A 14018-nucleotide genomic window follows, 5' to 3' on the forward strand; every position below is an offset into this window, starting at 1 on the left:
GAAGTAGAACGAAGTGAGTATGTAAAAGTAATATTGAATTAATCGTGATCAAGAACGATGCGCTGAACGGTCTCTTTATGAACGTCTTAAACGAAATGTTAAGCCGCTCATAGGCGTAAGACGATACAGTAGACATAACTCTAGCAGTATTTTATAGTTGGACGATCATCGTTGAAAACTTCGATCTGTTTTAAAGAGTATCAGGCGAAATAAAAAAAAAAGAAAATAGAAAAGAAAGAAAAGAAACTAAGAAAAGGGAAAAGAAAAAATATACAGAACAATGTTATTGTCTTTTCAGGCGAATTCCTTTGTCTAATGATGGATTAGTGACTCGGTCTTTAGAACGAAGACAATGAAGACTGACTAACACAGTTCGTATCATCTTCGACTCAACTCGACTCGTTTCGACGTCACTGAGAACTGAGATATCGTGAACACAAGCAATCCTCTGTCCGAGTTGGTCCACGACAACTCAGACGACGATGATGACGACGACGAGGATTGCTGCTGCGTCTCTTGTTTTTGTCATCTCGAAAAGTCGAGTAGACGCGTGAAGGAAAGGGGGTTTTAAGCTTTAGGCCATGTCAGAGATTCTCTTATTTTTCATTTGGTCCCCCTTATTCTTATGAACGTTTTTCACTTTATCACGTTCTCTCTTTTCCTTGATATCCGAGACCCTTTCTCGGTTTCTATCTATACGTTTCTTTCTCTCGTTTTCGTAGTAACACGAGAAGCGTGTTGCGATAGCACCCTCGGAACGCTGTTTGCTCCGGTGTAAGTTACTCGGCAGTGAACACCCCTGGGGCCGGCAAACGGTGCGTAACTAACCTCACGCACGCTTCACGCATTGACGTGACCGCACACTGCTTCCATTCATAAGTCATGACCGTTCTACTTGCATATATGTGTATATGTATATTTACATAAGCGAATATATACATATATATAAATATATTTATAAATATACATATATATATATATATATATATATATATATTTGTGTGTATGTGTGTGTGTGTTTTTATAGGTATGTATGTATACCGCTTCTATTCGACAATGATTTTATCGCCCTTACCTAATATGCTTTCCTTTTTTTGCAATGAAAATCGAAAGTTACGATCATTTAAACATATACGATGTATATATATATATATATATATATATATATATATATATATATATATCACGAGTGAAGTGGAATTGTATTGGGAGAAAGTATTATACGTAGTAGAAACGTACACTTTACATAGAACGACACATGTGTCTAGATTCTAACGGGTAATTTATGTTCAATGGTTAAACGGTTTACACTTCGCTTCCGAAAACTGGATAATTAATCGGCTGTCTCTGATAATGAATGGAAGTTAATCGATCGTTCACTAGTTTGCCGTGAGCTACCTCTGAGAGATTTGTTATATCCAAAGGCTTTTAAAGTTTATAAAGAAGATTTCTCTCTCTCTCTCTCTCTCTCTCTCTCGTCTTTTGTCTTTTCTCTCTCATAAGTAGCCACGTGTCTTATTTCCCTAAAGTTACTTACTTTGGACCACCGGAACGCGATTTCTGGAAATTATCGTTGTCGAAAGAAAATTGATCCCCGGTTACGCATTTTTTTTCTCTCTTTCTATCTTGTCTTTTCTTCTTCTTCTTTTTTCTTTTTTTTTCTTCTTTTCTCACTTTTCGAGGAAAGGGATTCGTGTCGACAACGTGCTAGATTCTCCTGGTCAGAGTATTTCCTAGGGGACCTGCATTCTGTCAAGGCAAGTTTATCCTCGAAGCGACGGGGTCTCGGGCGATGCTCTCTGTTTACACCATAAAACTTTAGGCATGCGATCGAATAGCATGTTATATTAGCTGTTACGAACTAGGAAGGTTTCGTGCTCTTCGAAAAGCATCTTGATATGCGTCAGTCTTTGCTTTCGAGACGTGCACGAAGTTCATTAAAAATTAATTGGTCCTTGTCGTCGTCGTTGTCGTCATCGCCATTTTAAATGACTTTGACTTTTTAATCGAATCCGTTTTGAAAGCGACATATAATTATTATTTATAATAAGTAATTTTTAATTCGTAAATTAGATATCAATCATAAAGACGAAACCGATATGCGAGAAACGTACATATTTCGCTGATATGATAAAATAAACGATGAATGTGACAAATGTTTCTACGAAGGGAAATCTTTGCCTCGTGGCAACAGAGAAGAAGGAGAAGAAGAAGAAGAAGAAGAAGAAAAAGAAGAGTGCTAGGATTATCGTCGTTATCGGACGAATACGACTAACGAATATAACTAAATATATATGTAATTTACACGTATTTATATTCATATGTATGTACTTATAATGTTTTGAACGTGCGATGCGAAAAGTGTCGAGGAGGCAATAATAATTAATGTTGAACGATACCGAGTTCATCGAGTGACACAGACTGATCGATGTCATAGGCCGGTTGCCAGTTCAATGATAACCTCTTTCTCGTGACATCGACCGTGTTCTTATCATTTCCACGAATGCTTCTTCTCGTGCACCGAATCTTTTTCTCTCGCAACCCGGACCGTCTGACAGAAAACGAGATACCCCTTTAGCTTTCGACGAGCCACCGACGCAACCAGCTCGAAATAAGTTTTCGTCCTAGACTTTTCCATGGCCACGAATGACGTCGACGATAAAGATTCGTTATAAATAATTAAAGATCTAATATAGTATAAGTACTCGTATTATAAATCTAGTACAAGTATCAGTACAAGTATTAATATAAGTCTCGTTTTTTCTTTATATATATATATATATATATATATATATATATATATATATATATATATATATATTTCGCCGATTGCGAAATTTCATTTGATTCTCAAATGTTAAAATCACGTCTATGGTATTGGAATTATAAAATTAAATTAATAGTTATTGCTGTAAAATAGAAATTTATTATATATATATATAGGAGGATATTAAAAAAAATATGAAAGTTAAAAGTAAACATTTTTTTTTCTTTATATAAAAAAGAAATACAAAATGATGTTCGATAACTTCATTCACATAGATATAATGTTTTTTTTTCTTTATTTTTTTTATAGATACATATCATGTTATACTTCGTGGGAGTAAATAACTTTTTTAGTGCTTTTCAATGATGACGAACGATGCATCCATATATGTATATATGTATGTATGTACGTATGTACGAAGTACATGCGAGTCTGGTGGTCACGGACGTAATCCAAACACGTGCGAGCGTTATCGACAGTCAGGATGACAGATTGACAGTCTTGCGGTCTTTCGATGTAATGATTAGCGATAATAAACGTAGTGAATCGAGTAAACAAAGTCCAGGCTGATACTAATAGCCGACAATGTCGAGTCCGGCCGACATGAGAAAGAGAAGGAGAGAGAAGGAGAGAAAGAGAGAGAGAAAGAGAGAAAGAGACCGTGGATTTTTATAAATAGCGGAAAAACACGCACGTCGTTTGTTCGCTCGCTCGCTCGCTCGCAATCCTTCCATTTTTTTCGATCTTGACAGCAGGCGAATGACGCCAACATCACTTCTGATATACGCGCGAAATATTTGCAAATTAATACTCATTGTGTAGAGAGATACGATCGGCGGTCGAAGGGCATATATATTCATATGTATATACGTATATACGTACGTACATAAATGAATACATACATATTTCGTTTTCAGTTGAGAACACGTTTGAGATCGTTAGCTTCGTGTCTAGTTGTTGCTGTTGGTATATCAGTTTACGAGAAGACGGTATTCTATTAAGAGGGGCCAAGTAGTGTCACGTCGACGCACGCATCCCTCGAGGATCAACCCTTTGCCTGCGTCCCTGCATAATCCACGACCCCGTCGAGACCGGGCACGAAATTAGAGGCCCCTTTCCAATCCGACTTCGTCCTCCGGCATTGTGAGAGATGATTTAAGGCAAAATTATCAGGAGGAATCCAATAACGAGTACCACGGCGAATATGTATCGAGGGTGAATTAAGATCGCTGATCTCAAGTAGAATTCCAAATAAGAACACACCGATTCGAACATATATCTTAAGCTGTTTTTCCTTTCTCTTTTTTTTTCTTTTTTTTAAGAAGAACGAGAAATAAAAGGCAAACGAAATTCGATTATTTTTCACGATGACGATGATTTTACCGAAATAAAAACTAACCGTTATACCGGTTGCTTTTCACGAAAAGGCTCTCAATCTTCTCTCGATAATATGGATATTCGTGTATCGAGGAGGAGTGGACCGAAGTTGTTATGACAGTCAGCGGTGGGTCATCCATCACTGAGATTTCGTCCCGACGGACCAACCGCGGACCAACTTATCCAATATTTAAGGTTTTGTCCCTCTCGGCTGAGAGCTGATATATCACTCGCATTAATATATATTTGCGGGGGAGATAACTCCAGTTAGAATAAGGCGCCAGCCACGGGACGAGTCAACGAGGACGAGGACGAAGAGGAAAGATGAGGATACGAATAAATATCCGAGGAGATCGACCATTTCTTCGCTCGGCAACGGTATGATATATATATATATATATATATATATATATATATATATATATATATGTATATATATGTATCTTATATATATATGTGTATATATATATATTGAGTGCTCTATTTTAATCGTTCCAAACAAACGTTGAAATGTGTTTCTGACGAAAATAAATATTTAATATTTTTTCAATCAATGATTTTGATAGTCATAAACATAAAAACTCTTTCGTATGGATTTAAATATTATATTCTACGGTCAATGATATTATTATTATATATTCAGATTAAACTAATCTGTCACTCGAAAAAACACAAAACTTTGAGGTCAACCGGTTTAGTAGTTCTTACAACTTTTTCCTGTCTTATCCAGACGTTGCAAACGAGATCGCGAAATCTGACAAAACGATCCGTCTTCGTGAACGAACTGGTAGGACAGTCACGGCATATCCTGCTTTTGATTCCTTGGACGAAAGTTCAAGAATCCATAATTCGCGGGAGTTAATATAATTAGATATACGATGTTGTAGAAATGTTGCGGTTAATTTAAATAATATGCTTTGACTGTCGAAAAGAAGAAAGAAAAGAGGAAAAAAAGGAAGGAGTAAAATTTAAAAAAAGAAAATTAAAAAGATAATAAAATGAATTGAAAGGAAAAGGCGAATCTAGCCGACTGAATGGATACTACCTATCTTGGATCACCAAATTGCTGGTATAATATAGTCTCCGGTCCAATTAGCTTGTTCGGAGACGATAAAATGCAAATGACTCGTGACAGAGCGCTTCCGCGCGTATACTTTCTCCTTAGCTGACCTCCCCTCTCTCTCTCTCTCTCTCTCTTTCTCTCTCTCTCTTTCTCTCTCTCTCTCTCTCTCTCTTTCTTTCTCTCTCTTTCTCTCTCTCTCTCTTTCTCGCTCTGTCCATTTCGGCGAAGCTTTTATAAAATTGCCATCTCATGATAAAAGAAGAAAAAAGACAAAAAAAAGGAAAAATAAAATATGATGACTTCAAAGAAATCCATAACCGTTGGGATTGTTACGTTCGAGTTTTTAGCATATGGTGAGTTTAATATTATACATTTTCCTTGGAATCGTTACGTTACAAATTCAAAAATGAAATCCAGCAACCTTGTGGTCTTATTGAGAACAAAATTAATAGTAAAAAGAAAGAAAGAAAAAATGAACAAAAGAAGAAAAAAAGGAAAAAGGGAAAAGAAAAAAAAATGAATGAACGATTAACAGGCAAATGTATTGTGAAAAGCTCTTTGTTTCGGTGTCTGAACAGAATCAGCTTGACAAGACAACATCGTACGATGGATTAAAGTCGGTAGCACGAGAATCCTTTAACTCCAACGTAGTAGTAACATCGAACTCGTTAAGGTCGTGGAGTCGAGACTCTGTAAGCGCTCGTGAAAGGGCCCGGACATAATGCTAACGCGGCGCATACAAACGGGCGCTAATGGCGCGGATAGCTTTTGTTGTTTTTAATTAACCCTTTCTTTTAAGACGGCCAAGGGGAACGGTAAAAGCGTAGAAAAGGGGTTGGCTCGGCACCTCTTCGGGCATCTACACCCTTACTCAAGCTATCCAACCCCCTCCTCGAACCCTTCCCCCACTACTCGCACCATCACCACCACTCCATATCCTTGGCGAGTCGTCCCTTTTCCTGCCTTATATCCTTTCGAAGCCCTCTACGTATCTCTTGGGAGATGTAAATATGCGGAGAATTGCACCTCGGAGACAGAACCGAGCTTTTCTCGTTTACGTGAGACTACTTGGGAGTTGAATTTGGAAGATGCCCCGGTGCTTTTGCAATTAAAGCTTCATCTAATTACAACAAGACCGCCCATCTAATCGTCGGATACCCGCGGGATCGCGATCGAGAAAGAGATTCTTAACCTGTGGAAATATTTTCTATAACTTATATGTATATACAGTACATATGTATATGTATATAGTATGTACGAGATATATGTAAGTGACCGATTGTCACTTCGAAAATAAGAAAAAAAAAAGAAAAAATATATATTAACATTTTTCATCAAATAGTAAGATTTTTTTTTCATTTTTCTTTTTATTGTCACAATTTGCTTAAATTTTTTTTTCTTCTTCTCTTCCATTGCGAATTTACGCTTGGTGTCATGCAATAATTTTTATATAACCGAATGACTCAAAGGAAACGAAGCAAACGTAAAACGGGAAAGAAAAGAAAAGGGAGGTTACGCGTCGGCGCTTTGTCGTGGTCACCGTACTGTCAATCATCGGTGATAGGAGGCGACACATTAATCTCACCAAGACCCCCGTGTGACCGCATAACCTTCTCTCGTTCTTTCTTTCTCTTTCTCCCCTTTTCTCTCTTTCTCTCTCTTCTGCGGTCAAACGGAGTCTACCTTATTGTACTGCTGTTTGTACCAACGAATGAGCTCTCTTCATTCTCTTTCCCTTTTTTTTTACTTCATTCGTGTAACGCTTTGTTTCATACGACAGATGCAAATACCGACATACTACCATTCGAATATTATGTCCAGTCATTAAACGAAAAATACCTAAGTCGACATTAATTGTAAGTCGATTACATTTAAAGGTAATGTCCAACAAACTTCTCAAGCGAAATATTTCATGTTATTATATTAAATTAAATTTAATTTGATTATAGTTAAAACAACGAATGCTTTCATGTTTCATTAAAAGAAAAAAAGAAAAAAAAAGAAAAGAAAAAAATAATGAAAGAAATATCACTACCACAAGTTTCTGATTGATTTTCATTACGTACACGTTCGAACGTAAATACATACATGTACATATATATATATATAGGTAGGTATCTACCTACATATGTATGTAGATCAACTCGCTTGGTACACTTCGAGGCGGGAGTAAACTCGAAGTAATTTATCGTCTCGTTCTTCGGAACGTGTCGCCCAGAAGATATGGCCAGTTCTCGATGCACCGGGCAGAAGAGAGTGTGCCGCGATTCGGGCCACCCAACCGGTCGATCGTACCGCGATAAACGCATTATTTAATTACCGTGAGTAATTACCGATTATTACATGGCGCGGGCTGTCCCGACCGCGGTCGCCGCCATTAATTACGCCGACGATCGGACGAAACACTCGTTACGCAGCACTCTTTAATCGGTTCAACTTCGCATCCCGTTACCGAACGATCGGCTAAGATCATTTTGCCTTTGGTTGCCTTCGATCGCTTGCTATTACAGGTTCGTAGTCTTATTACATAAAAAAAGAAAAAACAAATTATAGTATTTTCTACGATTTTTTTTCAACGAATTTTTTATGCTATTATCAGCGAGATCTTGTTAACTTAATTCCCGTGATTAGTTATACAAAGCTTGTGTACGTCTTTTTCTTTCTTCCTTTTTTACTTTATATAGATAATTAACTAAATCGTAACAGAGTATTTTTATTTCTTTTTTTCTTTCTTATACCTTGAAGTCATCTTATATTCTTATAAGTTTTTCATATATATATACACATATATCTTGCTCGACATGATAAATTTTCTTCATCTTCATTCACCGTTATGTCATCGAACGTTCAGCACCTTTTCGACGGTATAATTCGACGTTATCGCAAAAAGTAAATAAAGCCCACGTCCATTCGTGAAACGCTAATAGATTCCCTCAGGATTCCGTCGTATCTCGAAATAAATTCTTCTCCCTTAGAAACGACACCGTTCATCATAACGGCGATGATGGAAGGAGAAAGAAGATCGAGGGATGAGTAAGAGGAAAAGAGAAAGGATGAGGTGGAATGAGAGATAAAGAGAGAAACGGAGGAGATAAGAAGACTCGACAATCCGTGCAACTTTCAAGGTGGTAATCAGAATTCCCTGTCTTTGTCCTCGAATCCGAAGGAAGTCAAGAAGGAAGGGCAAAAAGGGCATCTCCTGTCTCTTTCCTTTCTCGTCTTCTTTTTTTTTCTTCTTCTTCTTCTTCTTTACAGGATGAAACCCATTCCAAATCGGACGCGAACATAGACAAATAACGCTGAGCCAGGTCGAAGCGGAGATCGAGAAGGCCACGAATGCACATTAATCTGTATCAGCCGACGCCATCAATATTTAATCCTAATCTCGTGAATTGCCAGTACCGTCTATGGGTCCTATCGTTTCGTCTTCTCCTGATTCAGAGACTGAGATAGATAGATAGATAGATAGATAGATAGATGGTAGACGCTATGGGACAAGTTGAGAAATTATAATGATTATAACAGGGGTTTACTCTAATAATTTTAAATATATATTAGATATATATTAAAAAATAAATAATAAAATAATAAATATTAAAAAAATTAATACACATTAACAAAACAATAAATGAACAATTATATATATATATATATATATATCACAAAAAAAGAGAAGTTCAAACTAATCCTTATTGATCATGACTAGATATTAAAATAATCAAGTTTTAAGAATGGTCAGAAGAATTTACGTTGTTACTTTCGAAGGCGGCATCGTCCGGTCGGATCGTCGTCATCGCTCACGTGTCGCTCGAAGCCCGACGTTAATTAACTCGAGGCTATGCTACGTGGTGAGCCGTGCGAATGCGTATTGTTGTTTCAAAGGAGTTCCAGAGCGCGTGCTTTTCAACCGGTCGTTCGCGTATATCGCCGTATCATTGTATCGATGTTGCTTCTAATTGTCTCGCCTGCTTCTAAAGGAGATACTATAAATGATAGTAATTCATCATCGCCTCGGTTAGCCGTCTTTTTCACCCTTTCTGTCCTTCTCTAGAAGCGAGTCGAATGTTGGAAAAAAAAAAAAAAAAACAAAAAAAGTTTGGTCGAGACAATGAACTATTTTGCCTTCGATCCTTTCAACGTCCATTCTCTTCTATATTCTCTCCTTTCTCTCTCTCTCTCTCTCTCTCTCTCTCTCTCTCTCTTTCTCTCTTTTTCTCTTTCTCTGTCTATCTTTCATTTTCTTTCTCTTAGCTATAATTAAAAATAATTTTCTTAGGTGTAATTAATCTTACGATTTTTGCCTTTCAATACTTACTTCGATATATCTTTTAAAAAGAAATTCTCTTTACTGTAACGAAAATAAAATATCATATTTCGATTATACGAATATCATGTTGGTTGGATAATACAAGAAACGAGGTGTTATAGACGCGTGCCACGCACGATTTCATTTATTACCCGAGGAACCAATAAAACATGGTCATTACTAGAATCGGTATTGCCGATTCGTTTTCGAATCTCGTTTCGCGCCCCGATGAAGTGGCCGTAAACGTAAATCCGTACCAAACAGAAGAGCATATTCGAAAGAGCGAATACCGCCCGCGCATTTCTAAACGATATCAAACTCGCGCTAATCGATCGTGAAACTCGAGATCATTGATCGTGAATGAAAGCTCTTTAAAGCTCCCATTACGTAGATAAATATATCTGTGATAGAATATTCCGATGAATGAAATTGAAAAATCTACGTATAATTAAATAAAAGTCTTAATGTGCTTAATTAAAAAATATCTATTATCGATGATCTAATCATAAATTATCTTTCATTAAGACGAATAAAATTTTCAAGAAGTTCGATTCTGTGGTGTAATAAATTCGATGTAAGAAAGAAATGAGTTTCACTTCGAAGAGATAGATAGAAGAGAGAAGAAAAGAAAAGTAAAAAAGAGAAAAGAAAAAAGAATAAAAAATGAAATAGAAGAAGAAGAAGAAGAAGAAGAAGAAGAGAAGACGTCGGTTTACGGAAGACGTCGTCGTTGTACAGTGTGTATAAGACGGCTCGGGTTGACGCGCGTGTCGTCGTTAGGTGCCGCCAGTGAAAATGGCTTATGCCAGAAAGTCTCGGGATAAGTTAAACACGCCTCGGGACCCCGAGGCGTCGTAAAGCGCCGCGGCGCCTTCGTGTTTACGTCGACGCCGGCGACGTCGACGAGGCCCACCAAGCGAGTCTAGTTCGATGTACGCGTTCCATAGAATAAGAAAGAGGAAGAGCGAGAGAGAGAGAGAGAGAGAGAGAGAGAGAGAGACGAAAGGAAAATTCTCTTGCACTTTCTCTCTCTCTCTTAGATAGTGATGGGAATGATCAAATTATTTGCATTATTATATCGAACATTTCTTTTTTACGGTGAACACGTCGATAAATTTGGTTTAATTATTTCATGGACAATAGTTGTTTTAAAAATATAAAATATTCTTCGATAATGATTGGCCGTTATTTAATAAAAATAATTTATTTTTCGAAGTAACGTAATAATACGCGCGAGTGTATCGTTCCCATCGCTAATCCCACACGTTTCTATTTCCGCACGCGTGACAAATCTCCGCGTAGCAGCCCGCGCCCGATTTATCGAAACGACATATTCTGGCTTGCGGCCGCGTCCATATGGCACCGAGCACGCCAGTTATTTTTGTTCTCTCGCGGCACTTTCCCTACGCCTTCGACAAGTGTTTCAGGCTTCGACTATGATGACCAACATATGGCTCCTGTGACGATTTACCTCTTTGCGCTCGATTTCAACCGTAGCTTCTTCGCTCGTCCATCTTAACTCAGGCTTCTAAATCCTTCTGGAAAATGCCACGAGACTGAAGATGTTCTCGTGGAGGTAGTTTGAAAGATTGGGGAAAAGAGGAATAGGGGAGTTGAAGAGGAGAGAAGTTGGGAAGAAGAGGAAAAGAGAGAAGGGGAGTAAGAAAGAAATAAAAAAATGCTTCCGTGAAAATTTACTATGATCAGGTAATAGCGATTAATGATATTAAATTTTTCTTTTAAATGAATTTATAGCGAGAACAATAAATAGAAATTTTATTAAAATAAAACAATAAATGCGATGGATTTATATATCTTCGAGAATAAAACGATCCATTTGCTATTTACTGTGGAAAAAAGATCTTTCTACTTTGAAAATCGATCATGTCAATCATTTGAATAATTTTCTGTTCATTATCGTGAATAATCGAGAGAGAACGAAATAGCGTCGATGCAACGTGTTGAAGAAAGAAGGAATCGACGGGAGATGTGATCGTTTCTTTCTTTCTCTCTCTCTCTCTCTCTCTCTTATCCTCTCTTACTCTCTTCCGTTTGGTTCGAACTGGACGATGATTTACGAGCGTGTAATCCGTCGCAGGAATTTGTCAGACTTCGTCCGACAGTGCCCATAGGTGTTCGATCGACCGCACGACATCGATCTTTCTCTTCCTCTTTCTATATAAACCAAAAAGTTCCGACTATAAGAAGACAGAGAGAAAGAGAGGAAAGAAGAAAGGCGCGATCCCTTGGCGTACGGTGAGAAAAAGTAAGTCTTAATAAAGTCGGGGCAAGATAAATCGTTACATTAGCATCTAGCTTGTGATTCATAGTGATGTTTCTTGCTTGACAGGGACGTAGGTTGAAATGAGAGAAAGGACAGAAAAAAAGAAAAGGATAGAAAGAGAAAGAGACCGATTGAACGGTCGAACGTAGGAGAGGGAGAAGGACAAGCTGGAGAGGGTGGTAATGTTCTGTGATATATCGTCATTAGCATTGGTTTCATATTAGAACAAACAGGACTCGTGTATAAGGTCCATAAAAGGCGCGCACCAAGCAAAGTCGACCCTTTTTTAATGGAGGGTGCTCTCGCGAGCCACCCCTCGTAGCGAGTGCAACCACGGACTCCTTTCGACGTCCTCATTGGTCGAACGAGTTGTGCTTCTTTACTGGCCGTATACTGGCTTTTCGGTAACGCGAAACAAAAGGCTCGAGGGTGGTGATGGTGGTTACGCTGATCAACCCTCTACGTTACGTTCCTTTCCTTATAATTTACAGTCTAAATTGTATATGTGAGTTCTTGCGAGAGCGTGCGCGCGCCTGCGTTCACTAGAGTTTATTGAGAACACCGTGGCGAGTGTGTCACTTCGGGCTACGCCTTTTTAATGATTTATTATACGTACCGGTGAGACCTGGGCCAAAGTTCGACGTCTTCCTCGGCCTCGGGGCTCTTTCCTTCTCCTCCTCCTTCAACTTTCAGCTGCCTCTTCCCGATCGAGCGCTGCAGATGGAGGCGCAGATGTTACGTTTCAACCCTGTCACCATTCGTAACCACGTAGTTCCTTTCACTACCATCACCATCATGGTATCCTGGTAGTCTCTTCGACGTGAAAGAAGAAAAGAAAGAAGAAGAAGAAAGAGAGAGAGAGAGAGAAAGAGAGAGATTTGCCTCGTTCCCGATTTTTGTCTATACGAGCCACCTTTACTGAGAGAGACAGCTCGTGGAATTCGAATTTCAAGGGTATTGTCGGCTACCTGCTCTCATTCTTTCCTAATCGATGTTTTTCTAGTCAATATCGAGAGTGGCCTGCATTGAATGAACCCACCTCTCCTCCTTCGTCCTCCCCTTTTCTATAACGGTGCTTAAAGATCTCCGAATTGACGGTATACTCAAAGATTACTACTCGTTACTATGGAACAGTAAATCTGTGTATGTGTGAGTGTGTATTTATGCCGATGTCTATATCTTAAAGGATAAGAAAATAGGAATAAAATAACACGCGATTTATATTGAAAATTACTAAATTAATAAGAGTGTAGTGTTCTTTCATCGTGGGATAAGAGATTTCGATTACCAATCGAGCCTATTCGTTCGAACACGACAGACGAGACGATCGATTTCGATATCGGTCGATCGATCGAGAGAGATCGATATCGAAATCGATCGGCAAATCGATTCACCTGAAGGCCGCGAAGCGCGAATGCGACGAGCTCGTAATAAGGGCTGCTACCTGGTAATATCGATAGAGGAACGTAATCGACAACGTTTTACGAGCGAGAGTTCGTACCCTTTTTATTTCGTTCGAAATAAAGGAGAGCCTCCCGATAGGGAAAGATAGAAAGAGACCGACTCCTGAGACGGATTCCATGTAATGAAAAACATTTAATTGGCACGGATGTATATCGTAGAGCAGTTGGATATCGTCGTAGAATAGCCATGGTAATAGATGACCGGTTCGCAGGCACGTAAACTACCAGAGGCGAACTTTTGAAAATTTCACTTCAATAGCCAAGCTAAATTGCTTTCTGTATATTATAAGCAAGGATATTGGAATTCAGAGTATGCGTATCCTCTTCGTTCATCTAAAGTTTCGCATGAACAAAAAGAAACGCTCTCTCTCTCTCTCTCTCTCTCTCTCTCTCTCTCTCTCTCTCTCTCTTTCTCTCACTCTCTCTCTGTCTTATTTTCTCTTTTTCTCTCTTTCTCTCTTTCTCTCTCTCTCTTTCTCTTTCTTACTTTCTGTGTACCAGGACGCCAATTATATAACAGTAATCTCCGTCTTCTCTCTCCCTCTCTCTCTCTCTTTCTCTTTCTCTTTCTGTTTCTCTTTCTTCCTTTCTTTATTTCTGCAGTATATACGCGCATATAACACTATATGCCTCTTAAGCGATGGATCGTGACATTTAGTAAATCGCAGCTCGATCTTTTAGCTCTGAAATCGTACGACCGCGAATAACAGTTCATATTATAATATATGAACGTGCTTCATAATGGAATACTACGCAGT

The 14018-nt window shown here is 38.4% G+C and overlaps 1 protein-coding gene and 1 long non-coding RNA gene across 2 annotated transcripts in view; one reads left to right on the forward strand and one right to left on the reverse strand.

The window, feature by feature from the left end:
* LOC124425633 (nitrogen assimilation transcription factor nit-4-like) overlaps positions 1-14018 on the reverse strand; it is a 195258-nt gene that overhangs the window by 100644 nt on the left and 80596 nt on the right. The gene's annotated exons all lie outside the window — the stretch shown is intronic.
* Positions 3637-6975, forward strand: LOC124425562. Its single transcript, XR_006942530.1, has 3 exons — positions 3637-4522; positions 4788-5560; positions 5786-6975. It is a non-coding gene; the product is annotated as an uncharacterized LOC124425562 (long non-coding RNA).

This window comes from Vespa crabro, chromosome 7, assembly GCF_910589235.1.
Source record: "Vespa crabro chromosome 7, iyVesCrab1.2, whole genome shotgun sequence".
Lineage (NCBI taxonomy): Eukaryota > Metazoa > Arthropoda > Insecta > Hymenoptera > Vespidae > Vespa > Vespa crabro.